Below are 27,957 nucleotides of genomic sequence, written 5' to 3'. Positions count from 1 at the left end.
AGCCAAGAGGTATAATCTCATTAATAAACTTAGCAAGCTGCATCTTAAGACTGATTGGGCTGCCTGCCCCACTACTGCTGGAAGGCATCCAGAGTCAGGCATGGCCAGGGACCTTCTTGCTGCAGCCTGAAGTCGTTCTGATACTCATTTGTTCTTGTGCTAATGTTGTCCTGTAGCTTAAATCGGTCTTTCTGTGATGCAGACAGCAGTCTCATCCCCTCTGAGCCGGGCAGCTCCAACACAGGCAGCTCCCTCTGTCCTCTTGTCCAAGAGGGGCTCGTCATTCCCTGCCTGATCCTGGAAGCTCGCTCCTCTCATGGGCTCTGCTCAAATCCGTCTGTCCTGAATGTAAGCTCCCAGACGGGACACAGCATCTTGGAGACAGAGCATCCTGCTGTTACTGGTGTAGCAAACATCTTCTTTAGTTCTACCAGAAATACTTTGCTCCCCAGCATTTGCCTTGCCACTGAAGCCCTGCTGCCCTTGGAAGTTCCTGGCTCTCTCCTCCTGGCCCTCAGCACCAGGTGGGGCTCTCGGTGGTAGGGGCGCGGTGTTGGTCATCTTACTTTTGATACCTTATGGTTGGAGAAACAGGGGGTTTGATCTCAGCCCACTGGCAGGGAGTGATGAAATTTCTAGCGGGACCAGCCTTAACTAAAACCGACCTTCGCCCAACTCTGGCAGCAAGCCCCAAGCTCGGTGTCTTTGCAGAACGGTGTGCAGTACTTAGGAAGAGCATCAATGAAAGCTGCTTATTTTTCATGATTGGGTCTTCTTTACCAGGATTGCTTGGCAATATGGGGTGTAAAAGGTACTTGTAATATGATGGCATGTTTCTTTTTGGTTACAATTGTGGCAGTAATGACTAAGAAGATATAGTTGTAATTCTGTGATGGTTTTGTTCATAATAGAGTTGCTGTTGCTAAGATGGAATTTCTACTTCCAGTTCTCTGCAGACTTCAGGTGCTTCAGTTATCAAAATGGAAAAGAATACTTAATGATTATCACTCAGGAAGTACAGTAATGATAGGCCCATCTTTTTAAATGGGGGTCACAGCAGCTGAAGTGAAACACCGAAGCTTTTAGACAGTGCCATGGTTCACCTGGCTTTCGAGAGGTCCTCCTGCGCCCTGTGGGTTCACCGCAACTCCAGCTGCTCATGCAACGAAGGCAGGACCAGCCCCTGCTGTGGATGGATGAAGGTGCTTTTTGCAGCAGTGCAGTTTGCAGTAGACATGTACCGTACTGTAAATAAGGGTTTTGTCTCTGGGAGAGGCTTATCTGTCCAGTTGTACTTGGGGGGGGGGGTTGTAATTTGAGGTCCATCTGCCTGGCTGGCCCTTAGGAATGAACAGTCGGTGCAAAACAAACGCTGGCAGGGCCCTTGCTTTCCATGCTTCGTTTCATTTGTGTAGAAGGGAAGGGAAATAAAAGAGAAAAGCCAGCAAAACCAGAAGCAGAGTTTCTGCTGCAGCTGTTTGAAACAATAAATGAACCACAATGTGATGTTGTGGTTGGTTGTTTTATTTTTCCCCTCGTTTTCTCATCCAGCTGTTATTATTTCTGAGTCTTGGCAGTGGGAAGGACCAATCTCAAGACATGCTGCCTTGCCTTGGTGACTCCTTGAAACCAGATGTACCCCCGTTTCCTGGAGCGCAGAACCTGCTCACGCTTGTGCTTCCCAGCGCGCTGGGTGGCTCTGCCTTCGTGAAGGGTTATCGGTACCAGATGGTCATGGGGACTCATCACTGTAGAGCCAGTACCCGAGCTACCAAATCAGGCAGTTGAGGTCAGGATGCTACCTAACCACAGTGACATGATACGCAAGGTTTTGAGTTGCAGGAGGTTCGGCAGGGGTGGCTGAAGCACTTGCATACCTACACCACTTCTGGAGTTTGTCTGGGGACACCTGGAGACCACCATGTGAAGCAGCTCAGGCATTGTCATGCCTCGTAACCTGGCACGTTAAAGTCACCTGAAATGGGTTGCTGTTGGTGCTCTGGGATCTCCCTGTAGGGGGAAGGGTGAAGTGGACAGTGGTGGGTAGCAAATGCCTGAGCTGTCCTCACTTTGCCTCACCTGCGCTAGGGAGTCAGCACCCTCCTCTGCTGCCAGACATGAAGTTATACCCTGGTGAGATTCAGAATAGGTCCGATGGGGCAAAGACACAAGAAGAAAGCTATCTGAGATAAAGAATATATATCTGTGTACCCACGTGGAAATACACAGTTGGTTTCAGTAGTGACCCTGTGGTTAAATGGACCTCCAGGGGTTGTGGCAGGTGGTTGCCCAGCCATGCAACCGCTATGGTAGGTGTTGTCATCTGTCAGCTGTCTGCTCTCCTTCCTGGAGGCTGCCACACTTGCCATGGGTGGCAGAAGGTGAACCGTGTCAGCTCCTCAGCTGCTACCAGTCGCAGTTGAGAAATGAGTTTAAACTGTCGATTTAATTAAGCTGGAGAATGAAGCAAGTCATTTGTGCATGCCGGTGGTGGGTGCCGACTGGGAGTGTCCTCTCACGCCTGCCAGCTGCGTGGGTCTGCTCTCCAAAACATCTGAGGTTGGAGACCGGACGCTGAGCAAGAGTGGTGGTTGATTTTGATCCTGTCTGGTGATTCCTGTGTTTAAAAACCTATGTTTAAAAACCATCCCTTTCACCGGAAGGCTCATCACATGGTCTCTGGAGGGTTCACGTTCTTCAGAGTTATTCCTGGTCCTTTTAGATATGCAGAGCTGTGATCTTTAGATATTGTGGCCTAACATGCCTCAGGGCATCCTAATGAATGGGATTTCATTAATGTAACTAAACCGCTTCAAATAGTATACAATAAACTACTGCAGGCTTCTGGGTTGTGCATGTCCATGGGGATGCTTGAGGGCTTGGATTTAGAAGACAGTTTCACAGAGGTCCCTTTCCGGAGGGACACATGGAGGAGGAGGGTGTCAGGAAGTGGTGATGTTAAGGCAGTTGAGAATCACAAGGTCTCTCATCCCCCGGTGTCCCACAAGTGGGGCTGTTTATGGTGCTCCATTACGCTGTGTTAGGGTCGGAGGAGAATGGACTCCCTCCGTCCCTCCCGATCCCACGTGTGGTCTTCAATGGCTTTATGCCGTCACGAAGGCTCATGAGAAGCCAGGAAGCCAGGATGCCCTTATACCGGCGTGGGTGCATTGGTGCAGATCTCTGCCAATGGAATTGTTTTGGTTCAAGGAAAATCAGCAATTTCCCTCACTTTTGTGTCCTGACAGTGGTGGTGCCAGGTGTATAAGCCTGGGGAACCATGTGGCAGGTGTACATGTTCCCAAACCTGGCTGAGAGTAGTCAGACCTCCTCAAATAAAGTAAAAGTGTGCTCAAAAGTTGCTGAGGACACGTACCTTTGGCTTGCAACAAGCTGTTTGCGTCCAGCTTGAGTAGCAAGGTGGAACAAGGTTGGCAGCTCTGAGAAAACGTAGCCCTGAGACAGTGAGTTCTTACACAGATTGGACTTGTGTGGGTGAGAATAATGGTTACCAGCTAAACTGGGCTTTGTCAACTCAAGGCCAGAAGTTTGTTGTAGCTGTGGAAAGAGCAGGCTGGCTTTGGCATGTCTGGATATCGACTTGATGCATTTCCTGGTGGTAGGTGGTGGGAAAGCCTGCATCTGCTGTGAACCGAACACCACTTTCCTTGGAAAAGCACTTACCGAGATAGCAGTGATGGACAAGTCTCTCTTGATAAATGTGACTTCACAGATCGTGTTTTCAGCCTCATGGAAAAAATTAGAAAAGGTATCTAACGTGTTGAACTATTTTAAGGACAGGTCTGGAGGTTTGAAGGTAATGCATTCTAAAAATAAACATCAGAAATGATTCTTGAGCTTGGGCCAGGTTATTTCAAGATCAAAATCAAGGCCAAGGCACTCGAGTATACGTTTTCAGGTCATTATTATTGGCTTTGTTAAATCCATGCTGCTTTTGAGGTAGGAAGAAATGGTAATATCTACCAAAATCTTTCCACTCTCTTCCTGAAAGTATGTTCCTAAGGAGTCCTGACCCTTCTGCCGTTCCTGTGTTCACAGCCCTGTTGCTGTGTTGTGTGAGGCTCTTTTCCTTTGATATATCAGTGTACCCATCAGGAAAAAAAAACAACCTAGTTTTGGGGCTTTATGTATAAACTAGACTGTGGTAACTTTTTTTTTTTTTTTTGGCGTGGTGATGCATATATAAGGACAGCATGTGGATGACTTGCAAGGAGTATACAAGGACTTTAAGAAGATAGGTACCAACTAACTAAAAAATTGCCATCAATGTGAAGCCAGATAGGCAGACCGAAAATGGGGCAACTAACAGCTAATGTAACTTCTTATTGGGTCTTCTGATGCTTCACTGGCTGGCTCCAGCAATTCTGGTAGCTCAGAGGTCCATCCTGCTGGATGATGAAGCTAAAATGAGCACATCAGCTTAGCTGGAAAGAGAAGGACTTGTCTGCCTGGCTGGAATGGCCTTTCTGGTGCCTGCAATGCTGAGGATGCTGCATGGGGACCCAGAGAAGCCGGGAACCAGAGCCAGCTGGGCACTGGGGAGGACACAGAGGAGAGAGAAGACAAGTTATGAACAGGATTGAACAGCATGGCTCGGTGTGGGAGGCAGCGAGAGTATTTTGATGGAGCCAACTTCAGATGAGAATCTAAACATAAAATCATAGAATCATGGAATGGTTTACATTGGAAGGGACCTTCAAGATCATCTAGTTCCAACCCCCTGCCATGGGCAGGGACACCTCCCACTAGACCAGGCTGCTCAAAGCCCCATCCAGCCTGGCCTTGAACACTTCCAGGGATGGAACATCCACAACTTCTCTGGGCAACCTGTTCCAGTGTCTCACCACCCTCGCAGTAAAAAATTTCTTCCTGATATCTAATCTAAATATCCCCTCTTTTAGTTTAAAACTCCTTCTATCACTACCCTCCCTGACAGAGTCCCTCCCCATCTTTCCTATAGGCCCCCTTTAGGTACCAGAAGGCTGCTATAAGGTCTCCCTGGAGCCTTCTCTTCTCCAGGCTGAACAACCCTAACTCTCAGCCTGTCCTCATAGGAGAGGTGCTCCAGCCCTTGGGTCATCTTGGTGGCCCTCCTCTGGACCCGTTCCAACAGGTCCATGTCCTTCTTACATTGATGGTAGTTCCTGGAACATTTCTTTGGCCTGACACACTTCTGGTATGGCTTTCCTCTGTGAGTCTCCTAAGTTGGATCTCCCAGATCTCTATTGCTGAGTCTCAAGTCCCAGGTTCATTATGTTTTGCTGCCGGGCCAGAGATCCAGGGGAGGTAGAAAAGCCGTTGAGGCTTTTCTGTGGGCATTTCCAGTGACGTTCTTGCTTTGCTGTTCCCTGGTGGACCTTTTTGGGAAGGGAGCATCAGTCTTTTGCTTGAAGTTGCCGGGGCTTTTGCTTGCACCATAGCGTGGGGGCAGCCTCCGTGGAGGGATGGAGCGGGACTGAGCCCTGCCAGGAGCCACCAGGGGTGGGAAGGGGCTCCCTTATCCTGGGACAGCCAGTTCTGATCCCCCCATCCCTGGGGACGGCTTTGGGCACAGGGTCCCCCCCCTCCTGGCTCGTAGCTCGCTGTGTCCTATGAGGACATAATTCCAATCCCGGGACCTGTTGGCGCAAGCAGCCGTGACGGGGCTTGTTTTTCCAAGATAATCTTTTATCGGGAGAGCGGGTCGTCAGATGTAGGTGAAAGGTGATGCTGGCACGCTGCCGGCACGGGTCGGCCGCCACTTTCCCGGCTGTGTCCTCGGCTTTTTATAGCCTCGCAGCATCACGCCGCAGCTGCCGTCCGCCTCCTGGCACTCCAGGATCACGGGGCAGCCTTGGGACCGGGATGACTGCGGGGACATGCGCTGGCGGCTGAGTGTGCCACAGGCTTAGGTTTGATGGGTTGCATCAGCCACAAACATGTCTAATCCGATAGCCCGACTCCCAAATAAGCAACGTCAGATACGTCAGAGGTGTCATCTTCTTGAGAAAAACCTGATTAAGTTTAATCTCCTATAATAATTATTTTTTTTTGGCTGTTTGTTATCCCTGAATCGTGAAGTTTCATTGTTACTGTGACACTTCCTATGATGTTCTTGGTGTGTTTAAGTGTCCTCTCCTTCCTTCTTTTATTTTCTTTAACTGTGGGAGCTTCCTTCACCAAATATATCCCACAGTCTGATTATGTACCGCGTGTAGCAGCTTTGCGTTTGCTATCTTGAGCTGGAGAGGGACTTTTTACAAGGGCATGTAGTGATAGGACAAGGGGTAACGCCTTCAAACTGAAAGAGGGGAGATTTAGATTGGATATTAGGAATAAATTCTTCACTGTGAGGGTGGTGAGGCACTGGAACAGGTTGCCCAGAGAAGCTGTGGATGCCCCATCCCTGGAAGTGTTCAAGGCCAGGCTGGATGGGGCTTTGAGCAGCCTGGTCTAGTGGGAGATGTCCCTGCCCATGGCAGGGGATTGGAACCAGATGATCTTGAAGGTCTCTTCCAACCCAAACCGTTCTATGGTTCTGTGATTCTGTGATCTTAAGTAAATGGGGAAGGTGGTTTGGAAGGGCCACTAACTTGTGCTCCTGCACTGTCCCCAAGAGGAGTGAGTTCTACCCTGGGGCAAAAAAGGTCTCTTGAGTGAGCAGCCTTTAGAAGGAAGTAATTTCAGATATTTCAGCCAGATAGCCCCTGAATCCCTGAAGGCTGGGTTACAGATTTATGGTTTGGGGCTACCATTGCTTCATTTAAGGAAAGATAGTATCTGCCTACAATAATCTCTCTCGATTCTTGGTGATTAAAGCATGGCCATCTACATGAAAACAGATCTTCTGTTCCCTTGCCCTGTCCCTGGAGCAGATTATGACCATTGGAGAGAAATCCTGACTCCATTGAAATTAATGGAGAGGTTGACGTGGGACTGTTTGCTCCTGGCAGGGGTTGGTCAGATGCTTAAGGAACAGCACAAACAGCAGCTTTGCATCGGAGTTGTGGGTGCAGCTCAGGTGCTTCAGGCGGGTGGTGACAGATGGATCTGCTTTTGGTGTTAAATGTATTTGTACAGTGGGTAAGAGACATCCCTGCCTTCACACATGGGTTTGGTAGATCCCGTGGGCTTGGTAGACGCGCTGGTGTGCCTTTCTCCCCCCAGGAGGTTTTAGCTGAGCCTGGGGCAGGGGAGCCGTGGAAGCGATGGATGGTCATTGCTGCAGGAGCAGTTGTACAGGCATTTTTCATGCGTTTTCCCTCCCCATCCAGTGAGCTGAAATCACTGTTTAAAGCAGCTTCCTCCACCCCTACCTTTTCTTTTTTTCTTTTTTTTCTTTTTTCTTTTTTCTTTTTTCTTTTTTCTTTTTTCTTTTTTCTTATTTTTTCTTATTTTTTCTTTTTTTGTTCTTTCTTTTTTCTTTTTTCTTTTTTTTCTTTTATTTTTTCTTTTATTTTTTCTTTTGTTTTTTTCTTTTATTTTTTCTTTTTTTTTCTTCTATTTTTTCTTTTTTTTTCTTTTCTTTTTTCTTTTTTTTTTCTTTTTTCCGGAGCATGTCAGAAAGCACTCTGCGCTTGCATCGCTCTCTTGGCATGGCGGCAGGGGCCGTGATTCCAGTCATGGGGCCGCGGCAAAGAGCAAAGAGGGCAGCGATGCCCGACCATGAGATGTGTTGGCAGAGTGAACCCTGCCCCTTCCAAGGCAGCAGCATCCCTGTAAAAGAAAAGGGACCTTTCCAACTGCAAGCTCTGCCGAGATTCACCGAGCAGGCTTTGTATGTAAATACAGTGTTTAACTGCATTCACATGCAGCAAATGCTGTGTGGCTGGGAATTCTTTTGATGCCTTTAAATGCTGACGTAGTAATAAAATAACCCAGTTTTTAGTTATTTTCTCCTCGTTCTAGTCTGAACACCAACGTGTGGCGTTCATTTCAGAAGCAGCATGCGAGCTCTTCAGAAAACCTGGGCGTTAAAGATTCAAGAGCCCGGACATGATTAAAATAAAAATATTAGTAGCAACAAACGGGTAAGAAGATGTGCAGTATGTATCAGTCTTGGAATAAAAATGAAAAAAAATCTACCATTTGGGTTGCAGGAAGATTAGTTTGTTTTGTGTGCACATTCAGGCATCAAGATGATGGGGATGCCACCCCGGGGCAGGGGGGGTGTCACCCGTCGCCCAGCCGAGCTGCCCTGTTTGTGCGTGGTGCCGGGTGGTGGGAGGCAGCTCTGGTTCCTGCAGCTCCCTGCTGCTACCAGGCTGTATATTTATTTTTCAGAGAGGGTTATACAGCAGCCAGCCGTGTTTTCAGGGGTCTTGTTTTTTGTGTTTCTGTTTTTTTCCTCCTGATTTGGCTCCAATAATCTTGACAAAGGCCAGAGGCGATGTAGGCGAAAGCAGCGTGATGGGAACGGAGACTTGGCAGGACCGAGTGTCGTTTTTTGGTGAGAAGGATTAAAACCATTTTGCTTGGTAGGGAGAGCTCCGCAGGTACGAGACAGTGAGGAAAGCATCCTTTTACAAACACATGGGATGGGGCGGGTAGAGATGGAGCCCAATCCTTGGTAGGAATCTTGGCATCCGCAGAAAAGGGATTCGCTCTGGGATATCATCAGAAAAATGAATCCTGGGCTGTAACTTCATAACGTAACTGTCTGATGCAATAAATAAAACTTTTCCATGCTGGATTTAGTTAAACCAATGCAACGTCTCTGTTTGGACAAAGCCTAATCCTACACTGTTACAAAATCTTTCCTAATAATAATATTTCCTTTCACCTCAAGAAGGTCCTGAGCTCGTGCCCCTTGACTTCCCTGAGCTGCACACTAAAGCTGCCTGTAACAGCGGGGCAGGCTTTTATTTGGATTTGCCAGCCGAAATGAGTCAAATTATTCCATGGGTTTCGGTTTAATGGCAAACACTTTGTGTTATTATTTACGGAATATTGAACATGTGCCCTTAATAAGGGGGAGCTTTAAAAAAAGTAACAGGAAGACAGAGCCTGATCTGCCAGCATGTCTCTGCGCTGCTATTCCCAGAGATGTTTTGAAATCTTCACCTCGGCTGCCTTTACGGAGCCCTGTGCCAGCCCCGGAGCACGTGGGGCTTCTCCTGGGCTCCACAGGGATGCTCAGACCTCAAGCCAAGTGTGACAGTGCACAGGGAAAGTCATTACTACTGGGCTCCTGCCTGGTTCTCCGAGGAGGAGGAGGAGGCAGCCACCGAGAATTCAGCTTTAAAAGGAGACAAATATTAAGCTTCAGACATGTCAGCTGTGCAAGGGGTGATTTAAGCTCATCAAAAAATGGCTTTTTTCTTCTTGGCCCTTACCCCCTTGCTGCATCTCGACTAGCTTTGGACTGGTTCGCTTTACCTGCAAAAAGCCACTCCCCGCAAGAGCAGTGTGTCATGGTTTCCTTTGAGTTGATGAGTTGAGCTGGTCCAGAGGAGTGCGGAGAGGAGCAGTGGGCTCACAAATGTCCTCTTTTGACCTCATTGGACCAGCAAATCAGTTTGGTGTTTGTGGGGCTGGAGCTGCATTAGTCCAATGCCTCAGTGGTCAAACTTCACCAGCAGTGGGGTCTTCTGCTCAGTCTTTGTCCCACCAGTTGCCTTCAGAGGACCAACCCCACCATCCCAGCTCCGGTGGCTGGCACTTCTCTACCTTCCTGGAGTTGAAGCCGTGGCAGTATGGATGGTTTAACAGGGAGAATTGCAAATCAAGCTTAATAGAGGAATTGCAGGAGGCTGTGGTGGCGGGGGGTTGATGAAAGGAAATGTCAACTGCGAAGGAGATGCCTCGAGTTCGTTGATTCTATGTTTGAAAAGTAAGGGGTGTCTTCTGTTTTTTTTAATAGTATCTAATTAATCTTTCTGTTAGTCACTTGTATAGTTTTAGCACAACTCCTTTGCTCTTGGGATGGTGTGGTCTTGTGAGAATTTCAGCATTTATTTGACTATAAAGCACGTTTTTAGCCCTCATGGTGACAGCCTAGATCCTGACGGCTTAAAGAATAGGTCTAAGATAAAGAACCGAGAGTGTAACGAGCAGGAGGATTATTTTTGTTATCTGGCTTAGTGATTTTTTTTTCCTTTTATTTGAAGCTAGTGACTAATGCTGTAGACTAAAAATCATAAATAAAAGGTAACCGCAAGCTTCAGACTGAGCCCCGCTCTGGGAAGGCGGGATGGTTCACAGTGACCAAGCTGGGCGTGAGAAGCTGCGGTTCATTTTGGCCAAGGCAAGAAGTGAGTTTGCAGCAAAGTCTCCCAGTTTTCCATGAATCCCGTATCGGTGCCCAGCGAAGGAGCCTGGCACGGGCTGCGCGTCGGGATGCAGCTGAGCATCTCTGGAGCTGGAGCAGGAGCTCCATCTCGTACCTGTGAGAGCTCTTGCAGGTCTTTGCGGGTAGACGTGGGCCGGTGGGAGAGCTAATGGTTTCCTCGCCGCCATGTGGCTGCACGTGGGACCTGAGGAAAGAAAGAGGCTCTTGTTTGAGCCCGCCGGCAGCACGGGAGGTGAAACGGTGCCCACTGGGGTGTGAACAGTGGGATGGAAACTTGGGCGAGTGGCAGTTTCCAACATACCAAATGTCTGTTTTGTAAGGAATTAAAAGAATTAAAGAATTAACCCCCCTTGTACTAATAAGGCTCCCAATCAGGCTTATCTGGAGCTTCTCTCTGGCGGATGGGACCGTAATCACCTCATGGTTCCTGTGCCCTTCTTAACACGCTTTGCTGGGCATACGCGGAACTCTGGAGTGGTTGCATCCCCACCAGATATAACAAGTGCCCTTTATTTCTTTTGGAAGAGGAGAAGTCAGCTGGTTGGGAGGGCTCTCCCCTAGCAGTGTTCACTCAAATATGTCTTTTCCGTGCGGCTGAACCCCTTTGTCATCCCTAATCTCCCATGCGGGTCTTTGTCGTGGCTGGTGGTTACCTCCTGCAGGCTTGTAGCAACTGTGGAGTCACCAAGGGCTTTTCAGAAGTCATGGAGTGGGTTCCCAGCCTTTTTTCTTCTGCATTTGTAAGAGGCAACGCGATATTTCAGGCCAGCTATGGAATGTGCAGACCCAGGCAGCCTTGTCCCCTTGTCCGGAGGAGATTGCTGCTGCAGGTGTGGAGGTAGAGACTTAAATGGTTCAGTAGCTTGAACTATGATAAGCAGACATTCATTTTTTATTACATTTGATCCCAGAAATGGAAGAAGTACCGGTAACACTTCATGAAATCTTCACAAACATGAACCCCTGAGATTCCTTTCAATGGGGAGGAGAACCACTGCTGTGTTGTCCCTGTATGTTGGTGACCAGGTAGCGATGATCTGCTGTGGGCATCTCCTGGTTCAGTTGTTGAGGGATTACCAAGAAAAACATAAAATTCATGATTTTACAGCCATCATGTAACTGTTTCATAACAGCGTGGGTCATGGGAGACTCAACCCGCGTAAGACAGAGCTGAATTCCCCCCAGCAGCAAGGTTAATGGCAGGGAGCTCATGGCTCCCAGTACCTCCAGGGTGTTGCCAGCAGGACTTTGCTCACAGATGTGTACCAGCAAAGACTTCTGGAGGTTCTGGTACGTTGAGACAGTTCTTTACACTTTTGACTGGTAAAAGCCTGCAAGAGGTCCAGCCTTGTCAGTATCTAGTTGGAGCTGAGTTGAGATACAGACCCAGCCCTCAAGCATGCTTGTCCTAAGATGTGGTTTCTGCTGTGTGCGTGTACGACCAAAATGAGTTGGAAGAGCAGAAGAAGAGGTCGAGATGAAGCGTGAGGCTGTACAAGCTGGAGTCCTGGAGAATAAGGGCTAATGTTCCAGGAGGTATTGTCCCTGCTCCGCCTGTGACGGGCACTGCTCTCCCTGGTGGGTTTTCAGAGGGGTGTTGCAAAAAGCATGTGTTGACTCTCACTTCTAAAACAAAATGTGGTGGGATGAGTTGTGTGAGGCATCCTCACATGGCCTTTTCCACTGCCTCCATCCCGCAGCACCGCACAGCCCGCAACCGGTTATGTCCCCTCCTCTGTCTCTCAAGGCCCATGTAGAGAAGATTAGAAGATTAGATCGGTGTGGCTCTGATTCTGGTAGGGTGGGGACCCATCTGTACCTCCTTCCTGGCCAGTGCGGAGGGGCAGGAGAGCCCCTAAAAGGTGTGAAATGTCTCATCTGCTGAAGAGAGAGCTGAAAGACCTGCAGTTGCTCTTGCAGCCTGTCCAGATACTGCGTGGGGTTGGTGGGTACCATGTTGGGGTGGTGGCATTAGTCCTCCCTGGGCTGATTGATGTGCTTCACTTAACAAAACTGTCAGGAAGGACCAGGTGGGGGAACCTGCCTTTCATTTTGATGCACAGATCTTGACTTTTCTCTTAGTAGTTGAAGCTGATGGGTAGAGATTATTGTTTTAATTGAGAGACTATTTAAAAAAAAAGAAAGCAAACAAGTAAAACAAAAAACCTTGTCCTCCTGCACTTGAAGGGGCCCAGTTTATCTCTGCAAGCTTAGCCTGGGGGTCAGCATTTCTCTAAAACAGCTTTGAAGCCAGAATCCACAGTCCTTGGAGGCATCAAGTGCTGTCCCTTGCTTTCCATCCCTCTGCACTGGATCTGCAATTCTGATTTTCGCCTCATGCGCATCCCGCATCTCACACCAGCACTGTGTGGGACCTGAGCTCAGCAGCAGGTGCCTGCAGTGCCCTGTGCTGCTGGGTGGTGGGAACGGGCGGTTGGAGGGAGGGCGAGGGGGTTACAGCTCCTCTGGTCTCACCTGCATCCAACTAAAGTGATAATTGCAAGAGAGGGGTGGTTGGTGCTGGGGTCTTCCTCAGACGTTCTGAAATGAAAAGGGGGGAAAAAAAAGGCAAAGGTTTTAATAAGTCAGCTCATTCTTGAGTGACCCATGCTCTTGGTGCATCACTGAGTGGTTCCTCCTACCCAAGGAACCTGATTGCATCTCGGAGGGAGTGTAGCTGTTGGTTCAGGGCTGAAATGGTTATTCTTAATAGGCATGGGCTTTTTGTGGCCTTTCAATTTTTCCATGTGAGGGAACTCAGCATCTCTTGAGAGTGACACTCTTTAATTCATTGTAAGGCATTTTTTGCGAAGAGAAGGATATGTCAAATGCTCTTTTCCATAATAGGGGTGACTTCAATAGTGTGAAATAAAATGCTTTTTCTTGGTGCTGCCATCTGCCAGGTCAGGGAACATTCCTGTCTTGAACATTATGAAAAGGCTAATTAATATTTACCTTAAAATTTGTTCCTTCAGTCTTTTCTGTGCAAGTCTTCCATTTATTAGGAGAGTGTCTCCCCGCGCTCCCCATTAGGGAACATTTTAAAGTTTTTTCTTTTAGTATAACTGTGTCAGCTGGTGCAGATGGAGCAGAATTTTATTAAATTTTACTTTGAAAATGGTCCAAGGTGACATTAGGTGCTTAGAATGTAAGATTATGGGGCATTTGTGTAAAATGTTGCTTCTTGTCTTCAAAACCCTTCCGGGTTAAAAGAACAGGGTTCAATGGAAGGCATCTCAGCAGTGTTTTAAATACTGGTGTCCCTGCTTGTGATCTTCATTTGGAATCATTTTGTGAAGACAAAATAGCGTAGTCATGACCTGCATTTTGAACTTGGGCTGTACATACAGTTCCTTCGTCTCTTGGGTGATGGTTCCAGCAGGTTGGCAGATCCATAGTGAGTGTGGGTAAAGAGTCCTGGTTGAATGTGAGGGAGAAGAATTTGTGTGATGATGCCTTCCATGGAATATCTAGGCTTACATTTTCAAAAGTGCACTTTCTTCTGGAACAGTTACAAGAATCAGTAGTTTTGGAAGAATTTTTCTGTTGCACTTTGTGTTACCAAGCGACTTGCCTTTGGGCTGGAGTTCCCAATCTACCGGGAAATCCTTCTGTGCTTGTCCTTGTCCTTCAAACATCTTTTGGTTGGAGTTCTCTGGAAGGAGTTGACTTTTAGGATGAAAAATGGTAGGGTGGAACACGATGAATGGTTCTTGCCTCCACCTTTTTTCCCTAAAATACTCCGTAACATGGACAGAGGGTTGTATGACAGAAGCCATCCCAGACCGATGTTTGGAGAGGAAAGCTTACGAGGAAAGCTTACGACTGTTGTGGGTTAACAGGCTGACTCTAATGGTTTCCTGATTTGCACTGCTAATTGGGTGTGCATGTGTCTTCACCTGGTCACAGGCTGGTGGAGCATCTGTGAAGCGCCCTCCCCTCATTAACCATGTGCCAGCCATAGCTGTGTTTTCTGTTCTAGGAGCAAAAGCCCTTGCTCTGGAGACTGCCCAGGTCGTGGCTGTTGGCCAGGCTTGTGGAGCCCTCAAAAGCCACAGTCAGGTTACTCCAAGAATTCAGTGTTGCTGAGCGAGGAGGAAAAGGAGCAGCAGCCTTTATATTTTTTGAGGGGGGGCGGGGGGGGGGGAAGAAAGAATATTTGAAGTGTTTTGGTTTTAGTGTTTTGTTGACTTTTCTGTTACAAAGAAGTAAATATGGTAGGCACATGATAGAAGAGACTGTTACCAGTGTCCTTCCATGACTCCATAAAGTAAGCAAGTTCATGCTTCCTCACTGATACAAAATAGAAGTCCTGTTGATCTGAAAACCCCTGATATTGCCACTTTCACTGCTATGCCAGGTTCATTCTGTAGCTCTTTTAAAATTGCTTAAGAACAAGGTGGTAACAGGCCTGGAGAGGTTTCGGAGATGGCTTGAGCTGATTCACCAGCTGGATGGGGCTTGATCTGCCCTCGTCTTTCCACCGGTGCTGGTGCCGAGCTTGCTTTGGCTGACTAAACCAGGAGAAAACCATTTCCCCGTGATGGCTGGGGTACCCACCGTAGCAAACTGCTGCCTTTCAGCGAATACACCTGCAACCATTCACTTAAAATGAGCTGGGGAATTTATAGCAAAATAGAAAAGTTGGGATTTTTTTTCTTATTTTTTTTCCCCTTCCTCTGCTGGGTAGCATTAACTTTGAAAAGCAGTCTCCGCACCTGCAAATGTTCTTCTGGAAATGTTCTTCTGCATGGGAATGTAACGACACCGTTTCGGGATGTTCACCCTGTGTTTGGGAAGGCAGTTTGGTGTCGGCGGTGCCTGGTGGATGGAGCAGCAGAGGCAAACGCCCCCGGTTGCATTCTTGCCCATAATAAAGTCACTGCTGGAGCTTACTGCAGCGGATCGTGAGGTTTAACAGGTCCCTCACTGCACTTAACTCACATGGCTGAGTTGTAATGAACATGCTGAAGTGGAAAAACAGCCCTTTCCTTACAACAAAAAGTGCAGGCACAGAAAACAGCCTTTGTTTTTTAAAATGAGCCATTGCACTTGGGACTCTTTACAGGTCAAAATGTAACAGGTGGAACTCCTTATTCCTCTCTCTTTCCCCTTGTATTTCTTAACTAATTAGCAACAAGTCTCTCTAACTTTTTTCGTGTGGCTATTAATCATGCGGGGGCTCTCCGTAGCAGGGCACGCTTTGCTTGCTGCTGTTTTCCTTCAGCTCGTGTTGACGTGTTCTTGGTGCTCTTGGAGAGCAGCCCTGGGCTCAGAGGGCTGCTCTCCACGTTGAGGATGACACCTTGTTTGCTGGGAGCTGGACACGTGCTCGGTATGTCGTATTTCTTCCTATGGGCTATTGAACCCTTGTCGTGTATGAGTAATGGAGTTATTCCTCATCGACGGATGGGGAGGATGAATGTGTTTTTCAAGGGATTGGGAGGATGGACGTGTTTTTCAAGGGACGGCTCACGACTTGCAAAATCTGGATGTTCTACAGGGCTTTGCTGCCAACCTACTGCATGACCTTCAATAAGTTATTTAGGGCAAGATCTAAACTGTTGGTGTTAGGCAATACTCACAGGCAGTCTGCAAGGAACATCCTCCAATTTGGAGTGGAAGCAGAAGGCTGCTGAGAGCTTGGAGTGCAGTGAGCTGGAGCTGGAAGTCGGACCTTTGGAGCAGGCAGAGTGCTTAGCCTTAACGAGCCGGTGCATTTTAAGGGCAGAGTCCAAGGAACTAGAAAGTTGACTTCTCAGGAATCTCTCCTGGGCACAAGAGTTTGAACTTCACCTGCATCCCAAACTGGGAAGCACTGAGACAGTATCTTCTCCTTACATGCAGAGATGGAAGGTACTGAGGATCCTCCATACTGTGAAGGAAGATGCTTAAAACGAGCATTAATCACCTGGCATTGGTTTATCAGTTGTCCCAATCCTTACAACCTGACTAGGAAAACCCATATGTTTATGTAAAAGTACAGCGTGTGCGGGATTCCGGTCTCTGAGCTCTGCCAGAGCCCCCAGGTCCTGCTGCCACCCAGCTGGTCTTGAAGGCAGATGATGGGAGTGATGTTAGTGGTGGTGTATGTGGCAGGGGGGAGAAGTAAAAGGAAGAAAACAAGAGAATGATGCTTTTACTCATTGGACAGTTGGGCTTGTCTCCCAGGAGAAGTGGGCAAAGTACATATTGACACATCCGTGATGGAGCTGGGACAAAAAGCTCTGCTGCTGCTCCGGGCACAGCACGACGAGGGGCTGGGTCTGCGGAGAAGTCTCATTTCTCTGGCGACAGAGATTCATGTGTGTTTGCATGCTCATATTTTAAAGGTAATTGGTTTATAGAGAAAACCGTTAGCTCAAGGATTTTAGGCAGGTGCTCTTGCAGTAGAGAAATAGGTTTTACAGGCATTTTGAGTGTCGTATAGTCATCAAAGTGGCTGAGGTTCGCTGTGTAATTGGTGGGATGGGAGTTATTCTGGGGGGATTTGAGTCCTTTTCCAAAACCTTTTCATCAGCTCAGGGGTTTGGGTCAGACTTTCTCCAGCCTCAGTTCATTTAACGCGGGAAGTGGTGGTGTAAGGGAATATTTAATTTCCTAACTCTCCCCATGACTGGTAAAAAAACTAGAAGCAAGGGCAAGGCAATTCAGGTTATTTTTCCATGAATTAGCAGACTTCAGCTGCAGCTCCATCTGCAAGCCTGCCGCTTGCCTCGTGCTGACTTCGGTGCTGGGTTTTGTAGTTAACAACCCAAAGACGCCAGATTTCAGTGGGTTACGGTGTCGCCCAGCCCCCTTGGTGACATCGCATCCCGGGCTGGGTAGCCTGGGTTGCGGGAAGGCTGCGTCTTTACTGCAGAGGAGGCAATTTTGGTTGTTTTCCCTAGGGAGGAAGAAGCTTTGATTCAAAGCAGGTTTCGTTCTCGAGGTGATTTAAACGTGATCAAAGTCAGTGGGATTTTATTTAAAACAAACACGTGATTCTCCTAATCAACCCTTTAAAGAGAGCATCTGGGGGAAAAAAAAATGATTGTTTTTTGTACATTTAATTATTCACTTGATTTTATTTTTTTGAAATATCTGATGACGTTTCCGCTGTTTGAGGGTAGATAGGACTTTATTGACACAATTAGCGAAACAAATGATTATCACACCTTTTATTTAACCCTGTGCTATTTCATCTATTTGCTTGCACTTTCGTTACTCCTGTGCTTGGTTACATTACACAATGATATCTCCTTCCTGTGCGGCTACAGCTGAAACAAAGTGGGGAAAAAAACCAAAACAAACCAACCCTTTTGGCTCTCAGCTGCTCTCTCCTGTTTTTATTACAGATGAACTAGAAAGCAATGTCGGGCAACGAGTTATTTGAGTTTCCTTTCAGTGCTTGCTAGGCATTGTTTCCGGACCTGGCAATCGCCTGTGTTTGCGCGACAGTTTTCATATCTTAAAACAACAAACAAAAATCCCGGCAAATCTATTCCCAGCACAATTAGTAAAACCAGATAAAAAAAAAAAGAAAAAAAAGAAAACAACCAAACCCACCCCCCCCCAGATTGTGATGGCTTTGTATACATCAAATACTAGAATCTTTATGACTAATTCCTTGGGTATTTTGAGCCACTTTGCTGGGATGTGTTTATTTTCTTTGAACATAGAGGTGGGAAGCGTGGCTCTGCCTGGTAGGAGGTCAAAGAGGGCTGTTGTACTCAAGAGCTGCGTGTTTCTGAGATTTTGGGAGTGGGATCTCGCTGATGGATTGGGCTGGGCCCTGGTGTAGACTCCTGATGCTGCGATGCTGCAAGCCATGGATGGATGCGTTCTACTGAAATCAGGAAGGCAGGTGGTCCTGCTGACCATCCTCCTTACAGCCTTTTCTGTCCTTCTCTTCGCTGGTGGAGAAGACACCTCATTAGGTTTCGCAGGGATGGGAAAAGAAGAGAGGGGAGGAAAATGGTCTCTTTTCCTCTGACACAAAAGAAAAAAAAGAGGGTTTTGGAAGGATCTGTTAGTTAGGTGAGAACTTTTTTCAGTTCCTGGCTTGTAGTCCTCCTCTGCTCATGTCACCTCTGAGGCATCTGGAGGTGGTGGCCCCATGGTGTGCCTATGCTTAGTGTGAAATTCATTTAAATAAATCACTCAAATTGGAAAAAAAAAAAAAGGGGAGGGGAACCCTAAAAACTTCCTGCTGTGCAAAAACAAATCAAAAGGTATGAGTTTGCGTAGGAATAAGCCTCATCCAACACGGTGAGAGCTATCGTGTAACAGCCTGTCCCTTTCTTCTCTCTGAAGGTCCCAGCCTCACGCTTCCCACCGGTCTGGAGTAACATTTGGAGGAGCCTGGCAGCATGAGTCTTCCGGTAGCTCCCAAGGATATTTAGGATCATGGAATATATGGACCCCTAAAACCCTCTGGAGAATGTCAGCTGCAGATAAAAACATCTGGAAATTCCTACCATCTTTTTACACTGTTTTTTCCTGGGTCACCCCATGTCATTTGGGAAGGAAGCCTGTCTGGCCTGAGGATTATAGCAAACTGGTCACTTACTGGAATACCTCCCCTTCTGTTCTCTAAAGATGGACCCATTGCTTTACCCAGCAGAAGGATATTTTTGTCCTCTCCCAGAGCTTTTCCAGTGCAGCAGCGCTCACGGCCATCAGGTACGTAGATGGTTTCCTCATTTACTAGCCAGTTTACTGTCTTCATCTTTAGGAATTAAATAATTCTGCTTCAGTACTAGCTTCTGCTAAAAGTAAGACCTTCCAAAGTCCTTGATGCCGTGCTCTCAAGGTGACTTTTCCTTGCTGGGATGCAGACCCAATTTGATAGGTAGGTTTGTGTGGAGTGGTGGGGTCAGCTGCTTCTGAAGGTTTTGATGCCCAACCTGAACTTCACATCTGAGCAGGAGGATGGAGGTGCTTGTATCTGCCGCTTCTTATTCCTCCTCCTGGATCAGCCCAGACCCTCGGGCAGCTTCCCGCTGTGTTTGTAACCCGCGGCCGGCACCAGCCGTGTGTGGATCTGCTTATCAGGCTTTGTCATCTGGTGTCAAAGAAGACCACACAAGTATTGATTCCATTTTTCCTCTTCTTAATTTAACAGTGTTCCTGCTGAAGAACCTGATTTTGAGAATGATTTATCCCATAAAAAAGGAGATGGCTTTAAATTTTAGAATTAAAACTATTCCTATTCAGTATAGGCATGGATAGCCCAATAGCATTTGAGTTATAGCACCAAATCTGCATTTTTATAGTCAATTACAATGAGTTAGATGTTTTTGTGAAGGTGACAAGATGTATTTTTTTTTCCCCTTTAATACCAGAGTGGAATTGTTGTGTTGGTCTCTGTGGGTATCAGTTTGCTGCAAAAATCATCCTTTTTGGCAGTTGTGCTTGTTTGGGTTGAATCTGCTCATGTGTGCGGGCAAACAGATCGCTCCTTCCAAAGGGCAGAGAAAAAGTTAGCTCTTTGAGTCTAGCTTGGCTCATTTATTTTCAGTATGCAAAGAGGAGGTGCTGAAGGGAAAGGACTGAAAATGCTTTGCTCTACACTTATTCTGCATTCCCATCAGCGTTCGTGAGGCATTACAAGTTTCATCTTCTTGCTTCGTAAGCGCGATTTCGCATCTGATTAAAGGAAGGAAACAGGGGGGGTGGAGGGTGTGCGGGGCGGGGGGGGAAGCAAAATTGGTCGCCTCGCTCTTGAATGTGACTGCGACCCGTAGGCCAAGTGGAGATGGTAGACAAAGATTGAGGATAAAAAGGTTCTTCGCTTTTAAGTAGCAGGAAGGGCAAGCGCTTGCTGTGCCTCTAACAAAGGCTAGAATTAACCGCGGGGATTTGGTGGTGAACAGCAGTGTCGTGGCAGGTTGGTGGGGATGGTTGGTTGGTGTCAACCCCCGTGCAGCACGGTTGCATGCCAAGATGGGACCTTCTTCCAGAAGGAGGACTGCCTGGAGGCTCAGCCCAGGAGCATCTGGAAGATCCCACTCCCTGGGGAGGATGGAGACCTCCGGTGTTGCTTGTGTGAGCTTTGTGCTCTGCTGCAGAGGTGTCCCCTGGGACCGGGACGTTCAGTGTTCTACTTCTCCCTGCTGAACTGTGCTCCTGCTTTGCTCACTCAGCATGTTGCAGTCCGGGTCAAGTGATGTAGAAAATACACTGAAAAATTACTATATTTCTTCTGCATGATGCAGTGCCTCTTCTGTAAGTCCGAAGACATTCTCTGATGGCCAAGAGAGAGCAGAAAGGCAATTAGAAAATCTGTATTCTGCAGCTGACTCCTCCAGTCACTCCCATCTGCACCTCTGGTGAAGTAACAAGCAATAGGACAAGAGCAAATTGCCTCAGGTTGCGCCAGGGGAGGTTTAGACCGGATATTAGGAAAAAAATTCTTCACTGAAGGCGTTATCAAACATTGGAAAAGGCTGCCCAGGGAAGTGGTGGAATCATCATTCCTGGAGGTGCTTAAAAGACAGGTAGATGTAGTGCTTAGGGCCAGGATTTAGTTGTGGACTTGGCAGTGCTAGGTTGGTGGTTGGACTCGATGGTCTGAAAGGTCCCTTTCAACCTAGATGATTTGATGAAGTCACCAAATACATTTATTTGTTTGCCTGGGTCCATAGATTTGGTACTTCAGGGCATGCTGTAGTGGCAGAGATTGTGGGGGTTTTTTGTGTGTGTATGGTCGGACTCGATGATCTCAAAGGCCCTTTCCAACCATGAAGATTCTATGATTCTATGTGTGAAAGGTGATAGCATTATGTATGGTGGTATTTAGGCTTTCTCTTTTCCCCTAGCTTTTTGTGCTACAGCACAGAAAAACAACTTACTGAACCCCAGTAAACGTTGCTGAGATTCACCTGGGTTCACCAAGCCAAACTCTGCTCTTGTTTAGATCTGCTGCAAAATGCCGGTTTGCACCTGCAGTGATGCCCCTGGCTGGGGTTTCCGGTGGCTTGGGCATCCCGGGATCCCAGTTGTCCTCCCGGCCCTCCTGGGTCTTCTGCTGGTGGAGCCAGAGGGGAGGCACGGCCGAACTGTGCAGGATCTGTCCCCGGGTGAGCAGACCGGTGGGTCCCACCGTAGAGCAGCCCCTGCTCCTGTGCACCGAATTAAGGCACTACTGAAAGTGCTGGACTTGGCTGTGTTTTTGGCTTGGGTCTCGGCCCTTCATTTGGAGATAAGAGGTTTCCTTCCTGAACCTGAATTAACTTTCACGGGTGGGTGAGCCCCACTGGGTGGGTTCATCAGGAAAGTTGTTCAGCCCATTTTTCTCTCTCAGGAATACAGAACACGGCTTTCCCATCACTGAAATTCCTCCTCTGTTATAAACTAGTTCCTAACAACTTCTAAGGCATGAAGGAAAGAAGGATCACTGGCAGTACGACCTTTTTATCTACAATTAAAGCAAACACCATTGATATCTAAAGTCCTTTCCCCTTTTTTTCTTTTTTTTTTTTGTGGCCAGCTGTTTGATAAAGATGTTGCAAACCAGATCTCCACTTGTTCCTGTAAGATGTGAAAAGGTCCTTTGTCAGCAGTGCATTGCGTCGGAATGAGCTTTATCTTTTGTATGTAACTAGGAGCTTGGGCTTTCCTCCTTGCAGGCAAAGATGAACTTAATTAGAGCCCTGGACACCTCTAGAGGAGTTAGAGCATATGTGAAAAATGTGTTTATTGGTCTCCTCCCAGCCTTTGCTGCTCAAGCTTTTTGGAAGAGCACCTCTGTAATTTGATATGAGGGAGTTCCTTGGGTTTCCTCTTTTGTTTAGAGAGCCGAAAGAAGTATAATCACCGCTTGTACACAGGTTTCTTCATGGGTCTTGAGTACGAGAAGAGGCGTTGGCTGCTGTTCTGGAGTACAAGCAGTGCTCGAGGTCACCCCAGAAAATGGGGTAGCAGTTGATCGGCTCTAGTGGTGCGGTTGCTTTGATGCTTCTGGAGATGCCTGTTTGGAGGCCGAACAAAACCTGCCCATTACCTGGGTAACCTAGAGGAGCCCCAGCAGTGCTTGCCCTCTGCGTTGCATGGGACACCGAGCAAGGAGAAAGCTGTGGTAGACGTACCCCAAATCCTGCATTCTGCATTGCCCCTTGGTGTCCCAGCTGTCCTGGGAACTCGCACAATGTCTTGTAGGCACTTGAGAACCTGCCAGTACCTGTGGGTGGCCTGAGAATTAGAGCTTGGCAAGAACAATGTTTTGGTTGCAAATTTACAGCTGTCTTTTACAGGGAGGAAAAATCACCTTGGGTTTTGTTCAGAGCCGGTCTCATCCTGCGCAGAGGTGGGGTGGCTTCAAGGAGAGTGTAGTTTAAGGGTTCTTCCGCGCGTCAGCGCGAGCATCGGGGCCGGGGGCTGCCAGGTACATCCCTGGGTGCTAGTGGAATGATGAACTCCATCAGCATTTAAAATGCTTTAAGAAGGCAAAGCCTTTCAGTTCGGGTGCAGGTCAAAATGTCCTTCAGGGGGTAGATCTATGGACAGATGCCTGTTACCAATTCAAAAAATAAAATACAGAAAGCTTTGGTTTGGCTGCTTGTGAGGGTAGTGTATTTGGGTGTGTTTCAAAAGCACGTAACCGATTATAAAAATTGCAGATGGGCTAAGTCGGTATTAACGACGGTCGGATGAGAGTGAAAAGCGGCCCTGGCACATTGCAGGGATGTTCTCCTCATGACTAACCCCTCTCACTCTCACCCCAGAGGAATTTTTTAGTGCCCAGCACAGGCAAGCACTGAAATTGCAGGTTCGCAGGAGTTTTCAAATCTCTCCCCAGCTGGCAGCAAATAAAGGAATTGCAAGTATGTATTGGTTCAAGGGAAAAAAAAACCAAACAAAACCTCAAAGCTATAAAATAAATTTGACAATGAAGCTTTTTTTAGGGAGTCTTACTTTCTTTACGGTTTTGTGAGGCAAATGTATCGAAGCCTGGCAAAGGGCGAGGATTTAATCTACAGATGATGTCTCTTGCTTGATGGTTTCCAGCTGCTAAAATTACTCCCAGTTCTCTGGAATTGGGGCTGAGACTAGTTTCAGCTTCCCGTTTGTGGGCAACCAACCTTACCACCTCAGCAGGCTGGATTTGCAAGGGTCGGGGGCAGCAAATGCGAGTCGGTGCTGTTAAAGCTTCTTATCTTGGCTGCCCAGTGTCTATTTGCCACCTTTAAAATATTGGGATTCGCTTCTGCCTCCGCTCAGGACAAGTGCTGGAGCTGCTGACGCTGAAATTTTGCTTCGGTCTTTCTTCTCGCCGTCCTGCCGGGGGGGTTCAGAGGAGAGTGTGCCCGGGGTGAGGGATGCTGCTGGACCCCGCGCTCCTCCTGCTGCTGCTCACCCCAGGACTGGGGTTTGGAGAATGTTGGCTTTTGCTCGCCGGCTCGAGGGCAGCAAACTGATTGTGTATCCCAGTCCTTAGGCTGTGTTAAACCTTTCCCCTCTTTCTTCCCCCACTTCTGCAGCGTGTCTCTCAGGGCGCTTGCTGACACCATCGCAGCGCGTGCCATTCGGGCCCAAACTCTGTGCCCTCTTTGCGGGGCGTATAATTGGGGATATACAAGGCCATATTTCATTCTTTTTCCGTAAATAAATGAATATTTGCCTATTTTTAAAGGTCTGAAATAATCCTGCCAGTGTGTGTTCAGTGGTCCCCTATCACTTCACTCGGCACTTTGTGTTGACTGAAGCATCATAGTCATTACTTTCAGAATAAAGACCTTTCCTAATGTGTGATCTTTGCTTTTTCCATGAACGCCTGCATCTGACTTACTATGCAGAGTGAACACTTAACTATCTGCTGACTTACCATGCTGCTTCGGGTTGGAAAGAAGCAGTGAACTGTCACAAGATGTGTCATTGCTAAAGCCACCAAAGCCAGAGTTATCCTTCGCATTGCTTTGAGGGGCTCTGCGGAGCCGAAGGTGGCGACGTGCTGTTTTCCTGGGCTCCCGTCTGCTGAGCAGCATTATGTGGATTAATATTGAGGAACTTGTAGTGAAATTTGTCTCATGCCACGAAAATGTAAAGCCTCTGAAGCTGGCTGGCATCCCGCGTCTGCGAGGGGCCCGTGGAGGGGCCGCTCGGTGAAGGTGGCAGGATTTGCGCCGTCCCAAAGCCGTGAATGGGGCATGATCTGAAGAGTTTGTAATTAGGTTTCAATCGTCGCCAAGCTGGTCTGGTTGCTGATTTCAGGCAGCAGATGAAAACCGCCAGCGAGGAACGGCTGCCCCGGGGCCAGCCTGCCGCCGAGGGAGGGCGTCTGCCCAGTCTTCTGGTCCTGCAAGTGTGGAGCCCAGTTCAGAAACACAAAATATGGTTTTGGGCCATTTTTTTATTTTGAGGGTGTTTCTTGAGCTGGAAGCAAATCTCGCACCCATCTTCGTTGTTTTTCCCTGGCAGTGTTTGGGGAAGCTGTGGTTTCGTCAGCTCCACTTTTGCAGGAAACCATCATTGCGCCAACTCTCTGCAATAAAAACCTCGTATATTTTTATACAGGTTATCTTAGAGAAGTTGGAGGGTGAGGCAGAGATGCATCCCAGCCCTGGTCCCTCAGGAAGGTGGACCCCTGCCCACCGTCCAGGTGAGAGAGGCCCAACTCCAGTCGGGGCTTGACGCCCCAGTTTGCCTGGCCAAATGGGAGTACTGGGGGCATTCTCTGGGGCGCTGAGCGATGCAGGGACCCCCACAGTGTCCTGGCTCCCCGTGGGCCACAGGGGCTGTTGGCTGCCTTTGGGCTCGGCCACCTCCACAGCGTGGATGTACCCTCCCACCGGCTGGGAGCATCCTTGTGGCACGCGGATACTGAAGTGCCGTCACCCTCCCCGCTGGCACCATCACTCGGTTTTCATTAAGCTTTTTGCAAGGAGCAATTCCTTCTGCTGGGGTCCCTGCGCAGCTTTATCCAGGGCTGTATTTACATCAGCATCAGGTGGTTTTCGTTTCACCTTTGCCCTGCTTAAATACCGAGTTACTAGGAAGAGAAGTAATCTCCCAGATAAGCATTTTTCCCTGCTCTTCTGTAATTCGCGGGGGAGCTGGCTTACCCTGCCTGTGGATGACTAAGGAGGAAATTCTTTTTTGCTTAGGATAATGCTGAAAGTTCACTGGAATTTTTTTTATCATGGGTTTATCACTTCCTCCCTTGGAATTCCTAACTCTTACTGTGCAAGGCAGGAAAAAAAATAACGGTGACCACAAGTTATGGAATTTGCCTTCTGTGGAAAAGATGCTGAAGAGCTCAATGGCACTCTCGGGTTTGCTGTGCGTTGCATAGGGGATTTGCTCCATATCCAGGTATATAAACAGGCTGGGTAAGACTAATGCATATTCTAGCAGCTACCGTCTTTCAGATATGGGTGGGGTTTTTTGATGTTGAAGTTAATTAATGCTCGTATCTCTTCACTATAGGTGAGCGTAAGCCCGCGTGTACAGATGGGGGGAGGTTTGTATTTATCGCAGGTCTTTGGGAGATGGCAGGGTCAAAGCCAGGTTTATGCGTAAAGAGTTTCTGATTCACTTTGCTAATCTCCAAACCTCCCCTTTTTTTATAGAGGGCATCTGGATGTGTGTGTCTAGAGAACACAGATGGAGTTTGGCTAGAAAGACCCTACTTTTGGGTTAAATGCATGTTTATTCTCGCAGTGTTTGCTTCCCGGTGGCGTTAACGGCGGTTGCACTGTCGATCCCTCTGCAAAGGCTTGACAGCGCTGCTGAAGAGCTTTGACACTGCAAAGCATTGTTTACTTGTGAAAGTATTATTATATTTTGAATATCTATTATTCATCTCTTGTGCTAAAAGTGACATTATATCATAAAATTGCTCTTAGATTTCAGAGCTTTGAGGAAAAGTTGTTTTTTGTCCCTGGTTCGCTGTGACAGTGCTGGGAAGTGCTTTACCCTTTGTATCTCTGTAGTCCTCCTTTATAAATTGTGAGTGACGGCAGGAAAGTATAAAAGAGCGCAGAAGAGCTGGTTTTGATGTTCATAAAAGGCTTTGATAAAAGATGCAGCACATAGACTTCATATTATTTCCTATTTTTAACTTCTTAAGAGCATAAAGCGCTCAGATCCAATATTTATGTAAAAGGAGAAAGAGGGGGGCTGCATTTCTTCTTTTTTCCCTTCTTTTTTTTCTTTTTTAGGACCAGGTGAATTAAAATAGAAAAGCGTCTCTCTTCCGTGCCCCAGTAAAATTTTGCTTGCTTCCATGAAGCATCTATGTCTGCCTTCCATGAAGCCGGCCCTGTGGCGTTAATGGTGTGGACGATGCTGGAGGAGACCAGCTGCGGTTTCGAAGTCTCCTTGGCCGTAGACTTGTGCCTTCAACCTCCTGGTTGCGGCTGGCTCCAGTGGACCCACCAGCCGTGGTGACGTGCATGGTGAGGCGCGTGCTTCCAACAACAGTTCTCTCTCCCATAGGCATGTCTGGACAGAAAACAGGTGCGAAGAGGAGGGCAGGTGGCACGTGTGCGCATGGCATTGGCACGGCCATTTGCACGATTGGGTTCTTCATCCTTGCAAGGGCCTTCACGCTGGATATCAAGACTCCTAATGACGGCAGCGTGCAAACCTGACCTCAAAAACCAGCTGATGACAAAAGTCATCCTCTTGCTCAATGCCATATTTTCTATTTTACTGGGGAGAAATGCCTTGAAACACCCTGTGTGGGCAGCGGATGGGTCCTGCCATTCCCCAGGGAACCCCAGGGCAGAGCAATGTTGCTGAGTCCCACCTTGCTGCAGCACTGAGAAAGGGTTTATTTTGATGGGATGAGCACAGCAACAGCTGTTGTGGTAGGTTTGAGTTCTTCAGCAATGTGTGCTTATCCAAGAGGTCGTTCAAATCAGGTGCTGGGTTTGAAGTAGCTGGACTTGGGCAGAGACATCCCAACCTCTCACCCATCTGAGGTGAATAAGCACCTCCTGCTCAGTTCCTCATGCAGGAACTTTTATGTGAAACCTAAAACCAAAGCAAATTACCAGCTGTGGGTGGTCATCGGAAGCTGTGAGAAATGTTTGCCTGGGTAGTGTCTTCCTGCCTCTGCTGTTCCTCTGGGAGCTTGCAAAGCTCAACGCTGAACATCTACAGGGTGAGATGCTCCATCGGGGTATGCCAGCATGGCACTATGCCGGCTTGATAGCCTCGACTCTCGTGTGCATCTTTGTGGTGGTGAGTCCCCAGTTATACCCCAAATGGAGGACTCCAGGAGTGTTCAGCTGGGCCCACACGTGACTTTATGGGATGAATAAATGGAAATCACTGTGTCTGAAGTGTGGTCTGATTTTTTTCTTGACTCATGAGTAGAGCTGTGTACTGGCTGCATGCAAGAAGGTGGTGTCATCCTCTGCTGCGTGACTTGTTGGACTTGTAGCAGATGTGGGTCGGCACATACAGGTGTCTTTTAAGCTTCTGATAGGTTGTCCAGTTAGCCCAAAAGTTTGGGTATCCTTGGTTATTCTGTAAGGTCTGGGAGGACTTTGTTGTGTGGTTGGAGTGGACACAATGGCAAATTGGAAAAGCTGTTGCTTAATCCAGGAGAGGCAGAAGGGATGGGTCGGGGCAGGACTTGTTGAGCTGGGGTGACACCATGCCGTGCCCCACCTGTGGCAGGTTGTCTGCAGGGGCTTGGGCACTGGGAGGTGTTTGCACCTTGGTGCATGCTGTGC

General features: G+C 47.8%; 1 long non-coding RNA gene across 1 annotated transcript in view; it reads left to right on the top strand.

Annotated features, from left to right (window-relative positions):
• LOC128905996 (uncharacterized) overlaps nucleotides 1–27,545 on the top strand; it is a 53,267-nt gene extending 25,722 nt beyond the window's left edge. Inside the window, exons 3-4 of the long non-coding RNA XR_008465040.1 lie at nucleotides 18,587–18,955; nucleotides 26,434–27,545. This is a non-coding gene — a long non-coding RNA (uncharacterized LOC128905996). The remainder of the gene's footprint in view (nucleotides 1–18,586; nucleotides 18,956–26,433) is intronic.
• Nucleotides 27,546–27,957: the final 412 nt, after the last annotated feature.

The sequence above is a fragment of the Rissa tridactyla genome, chromosome 2 (assembly GCF_028500815.1).
Source record: "Rissa tridactyla isolate bRisTri1 chromosome 2, bRisTri1.patW.cur.20221130, whole genome shotgun sequence".
NCBI classification, from domain to species: domain Eukaryota; kingdom Metazoa; phylum Chordata; class Aves; order Charadriiformes; family Laridae; genus Rissa; species Rissa tridactyla.
Note: the sequence above shows the minus strand (reverse complement) of the source record. Positions and strands in the feature narration are given on the sequence as shown.